Here is a 6,000-nt window from a genome sequence, read left to right as displayed (position 1 = left end):
TCATTATCGAACTCTACTATTGTTGAGAATAATTCAACCACCAATTCAAGAACTGTTATCACAATCCACTAAAAAATCTAATTTTAATCCTCATCAAACACATTGTTTCTAAGTTGTAAATAGTGAATTCAATTGATGCATAAATGATAAATGTCACTAATGTTAAATCGTATTATAATGGAGAAAAAGAGGTGGACAATTACAAAATTGGATTGAATTATCTACTACAATATTGGGAGTGGAGTGCTTTTTGTACTTTTAAAAAAAAAAACAGCAATTTACCGCTTTCGTTATTTTTATTCTTTTTTAATCATGCTTATAACCTATTGATTTCACTAGAGTGTATATACATTGTATAAAGGTATTTTCAACTTACGGTGTTCCCCATCATATTCTCAACTTACATTACTATCTTCAACTTACATTGTTATTATCATTCCCACATCGTTTGCAAATAGACAAATATATGTTCAACTTCACAAATAAAATACAGATCCATAGACAACTGACAGCCTGACAGTTCATCTGCCATTCTCGACAGATTATTTCTGTCATTCTCAACACTTGGTCTGAAGTACACAAAAAAACTACACGTAAGAGGCATAAAGGACATGCTCATTCTGAAGTTTTGGTAAAGACATTACCAAATTCATTCCTAAAAACGATAGACTATACATAACTTATTACACAACTATATTTTATTAATGCCCACTTCTCCCCCGCTTTTGTCATCAAAATATTAATCTTAAGTCATGAGTACTATTTTATTATAAAGTTTCCTTTTGTAGTTGTTGTTAATCAATAATCCTGAGTACTTTTTTATCTTAAATGTAACACTTGCAGGAAAGAACACATTCTTTACTATTAGGGAACATTGAAATGTGTATAACATAAATAAATGACATAGAAAATGATGAATGATAAAACGATAAGATCTCATATCACAAAGATAATAGCATTCACCCTACATCCGGTATGGCATATGAGGTTGATCAAATGCAAAGTGTCTCAAATGATCCAAATATATTAATTTTCAATATTGGGGATACACCATTAGATGAGAATTTGGATAATCCATTATTCCATGTTCACACTTGATGAACAATAATTAATTAGACAAAGTTAGTTGTAGGCATTAGTGTGTAGAAATATTAATACGGGCATAGTAGTTTATTAGACAACATATTTCATTACTTACCGATAGTTTAGCTGTCGATCACGACAAATTGTATGAATAATTTTCGACAGTTCCTTGCAAATGAGTAAAGTACATTAAAAATTTCAACTTAACGGATATTCAGAGACACACCACTATGTACATACATTATCACGTGAATCCCTAACAGAAACTAGCGACCATAAATATAGTTGACACATAAGCACAAATAGTTGCAAAATTAATAAATTCAGCTATATTCCATTGAATTTCACCTAGAAGCACACAACATTTGAATGACAATTATAGCAAACTAAAACATTTTTGTACATCACTAATAGAAACTGTAAAATATTTTAAAGTAAAAATCTACACAAAAGTACTATCACGATACGTTTCCATTATGAAAAAAACACATCCAAGAATATTATAACGTCATTAATTACTTAAAACAACAATTATGTCATCTTTGAGAGTGTGACAATTTCCCTAGTTAACTCCTACAATGTATCTGATTGTTGCTTGATTTAACATTGGTTGACTTTCTATTCGTTCCCCCTTGTGAATAGAGTCATAGTCGATGCAGCAGGCGCTTGAACACGTGTCGATCATTGTATATTTGTCTTAACGTCATCGTCACCTTGAACGGGTATGGTCGATGCTAATGGTACATTATTTTGTACTCCTATGCAAAAGTGGTTTGCGTCGTATTAGTTACCAAAATTTAATAATGGAAGAAAATAACAAATTCTACCAAGATTTGAAGTATAACATAAAAAGATACGTTTGTCTTCAACTAAACATATTTAACGTAAAACATAAGAATTTGACATTGTATAACTACCCCATTATGGAACTTACCGTTTGCCACAAGTATAGGGAACTTCATGACTGTCCGGTCATATACCTTTTGGGTTGACACTTTCATACGAAATAATCAAGTTTCAAATGCCAAGGTTAAGAAATCAAAATAGTTGAGCAATTGTTTTTTTAAACTGAAAGTAGTAACACATACCAATAGCCTCCTTTATCCCACTAGTCAATGGACCCTTTGATAATTTGGGCTACCAACTTTCAGCCAATACCTTCATATGAAACAACCATGTTTGAAATCATAAAGATAAGAACTCCAAATAGTGGAACAAATGTGTTTTTAAATTAAAGTGATAACACATACCAATCCCCTCGTTTACCTAGCTAGCCAATGGACTCTCCTAGTCTAGGTAGGCACCTTTTGGGTCGGTAACTTCTCTATTTAGAATGATAATTTATCTCTACAGATTGATTCATAATTATTATGTTTATATTTTATGAAGTAATAATGGTACTCAGATGATATGCAATACATTTCAACCCCTAAAATCACACATAGAAGAGAAGTTTAACAAAATTTGGCTTATGGAACCAACTGTTGAGATAAGTGGGTCAATTGTCGAGAATTTCAGAGCCTAATTGTCGAAAATGACAGTTCATCTCGACAGATGATTTCGTTATTGTCGGGATTGACATTGACATTTCACATTCATATTGGTTTTCCAAGAGATGAAGGGTCAAGTTATGATAAACATGATATGTGTTATACTCATAGCTTCAAATAGCACCACTTTTCATATATTCGGCCAAAAATTTTATATGTAAACACAAAGATATTTTCAAGAATGAAAATAGAATGATCCAACACTTAAAACAACATTCAAATAACCTTGAATAATCATAAAAAGACACATTTAACCAAGCTTATTTGTGCATGTTGACCAGAATATACTCAATTCAATCTTGCCTCATTTTACAAAATTCAAACTCAATTTGCCCAATAATGACAAATAACCATTATTTAATGAAAGAAAAGTGAAAAACATAATTATAAGAAATAAATTCGTAGATAACTTACATAAAACCATAATGTTAACATTTTCGTAGAATTAGAAAAGTAGACAACAAAAATAAAAAATGAGGCATATTGTACCAATCTAGGGCAAAAATTGTGAAGAAAAAATAATACTCCTAAATTTGAAAAATCAAAAAAGAAGAGAGCAACAAATGCAAAATGAAAAAAAAATTCAAAAGATTAGTAGTGATCTTCATCGACGGTGGACTGATTACGATCATTTGGCTTCAAGCCTGAATAAAAATGAAGAATTTTAGCATCGTTGATGATCTTGAGCGAGAAGAAATTGAACCGTTTAGATTTAGGAATGAGAGAGAGAATGAGAGGATTTTTATCTTTTTAGTTTTCATATCTAACTACTTATAGATAGATGAATAAAATTGACTGTAGTTGCAGTAGTGTTGGGAGTTCTACTGTAGGTAAACCAGTGAAGCCATACCCATTTCACTGTAGATATCAGCTTACCCATTTCTTCTATTTCCTTCTCACTTCTCCATTTCCTCATGTAAACCCAGATAGTTTTTTCTCTCACTTCTTCTTCAATTCTTCTCTCCTTTTTTTTTTGGTGATTAATTTTCGTGCAAAATTCTTGTGAATAGAGAGGTAAATCCTTCACATGCCATTTTCTCTATTTTGTTTATTTTGTTTATTCAAGATTGTATGTGCAAAATTTTTGATTTCAAGTGAATACTTTCTGTGATTAATCTCTTCGTGCAAGATTCTGGTAAATCTTGGCATGCCCTTTTTTGCAGATTATGATTTTGTTTATCCTCGATTTATCTTATAATTATAATTTTGTTTTATTGGATTGACAATTTGGGTTTTTGTGTGAATAGAGAGGTATATTTAAGCACATTTAGGATTTGGTAGAGGGGAACCAGATGTTATTAAAAAAAAAAAACCCACATTACCACGTGAACAATGAAACGAAACTGGCTTAAAGAACTTACCCAACAGAGAGTACACTGTTGCAGCTGTGAATTTCACGGAATATAAAATACAAGCAAACACTATAGAAAGAAACACAACAAATACACGGGTTAATTGAAACATACATAAAATTTAAAAGCTAAAATTATGAGAAATCTACATTTAAGACTAATTATTTCCCCCAAAAAAATAAAAAATAATACCACTCAATGAAAGCAAAAATGAACTACATACCTGATGTCCATACTCTTCAATTCCTGTATCAATGTTGTAGTTTTTTTTCGAAAGTTCTAGAAAACTCCAAAGAAACACATGAAGAACAAAATTAAAACTTAAAAATAGAGCTAAAAAAAGAAAGAAATAAAAAACACAAGAAGAATATGAGAACAACATACTTTAGATCACAAAAGTATTAATAGAATGATTAAACATCTTCAAAACTCAATAATACATGAATCACAACACAAGTAAAGTAAGTTTGGGCTGCATAAAGAAGGAGATTCTACTTTGGGCTGAAGAATTGATTTTTTGAAAACCATAATTTAACCCAGTAATGAAGAGCCGAAAGAAGCCAAAAAATGCAATAATCTCAAACAACCCAGAAGTTATAAAAGAAGAGAAAAGAAAACCATAAATCAACTTACCAACGAAAACCCCAAAGCAGATCTCAAAATTTATGTGTGAAATAGATAGCCCTCTATCCGTAGTGAGTATGATGGCATCGACAGAAATCACGTAGATAAGGAGATGGAAATCAATTCTTCAAAACGCCCAGAGAAATCACAGAGAGAACAAGGGTTTCATCACATAAAATTGGGAGGAATGCATTTGCAGAGTGAAAGAGAGACGATTGTGCGATACAACTGTGAAGAGCAATAGTTAGATGGTTGTGATCAGGAGAGAAGATGAGAACATAAGGACGTTCAGAGATATTTGTATAAATTGGGAAGACCATTAGACCTATAAGGAATTAAGATTTGTGCGGGGTCCCCGCACAGTCATTTCTACCCCCATTACCTTGCTTCCTCTTTCTTTCTTATTGTATTGAGGATGAATATCAAAGGGCTGTAAATGAGAGAAAGTTGGTGTATGAAGGAAAGAATGGAGTGGGCATAAAATTAGAATTTATTAGTGAGGGTTAAATCATTCAAATCAATTGCTTTGGATTCGCATTAACATTTTAAATTCTGAAAATCTTGGTTTTTATTTTCATAATTCAGTGTAAATTATCTGATCTGTCACTGAGACAACTGAGTTTTGAGAAAAATTCGAAACCTCACAGATTATCTCCCGTTTATTTCTCACTTTAATTGGTTTTAGTAATCTTGATGAATTATGAGTGGTATACTTGATTCCATATATTTTGTGTAATCTATTGAATGGAGATTTAGTTCCTTAAATTCTTAATAAATTTTCCATTTGGCATCTAGGTTCATTTCAAAACCCTCAGATTCTTTGTTATTTTTCAGATTTTGTGTATCTTGAAGAATATGTTAGTGGATATGGTGGATGGTTTGCCATATATAATATCCCATTTGGGTTCTACTTTAAATTTCAAGATTTATACTTAAGCTTAAAGGGAAAATGGATAGAGAAGAAAACATGGATTTGAGTAGTTGTACTAGTGGTGGTGGATGTGGCAATGGTGGTGGTGGGGGTATATCGAAAAAGGAGAAGCGAAAAAAAGTTCCACAGAGAGGATTAGGTGTGGCTCAACTGGAAAAGATTAGATTGGAACAACAAAAAATTGGAGCCAAACTCACTCTCTCTGTAATTAAATGTGTTTAAAATGTTTTCAATTTTCAATGTAAGAAACTAATAAAATAATCTAAAGAAAAGTTGGTTAAAACAAAAGATAAAGAAAATTAAATTATTCTTTACTATAGCAAAATTATAAATTATCTTTTACTTATATTCTCACAATTTTAAATCTAATTTTTACTAACTGTCGGAGAATATTCATGCCAAAAAATTTAATTCAAATTTCAAAAGAATAATCAGCTAAGAAAACTAAAATCTCTACATC

This window comes from Olea europaea, unplaced genomic scaffold (genome assembly GCF_002742605.1).
Source record: "Olea europaea var. sylvestris unplaced genomic scaffold, O_europaea_v1 scaffold2890, whole genome shotgun sequence".
NCBI lineage: Eukaryota > Viridiplantae > Streptophyta > Magnoliopsida > Lamiales > Oleaceae > Olea > Olea europaea.
This window is presented reverse-complemented; position numbering follows the sequence as displayed.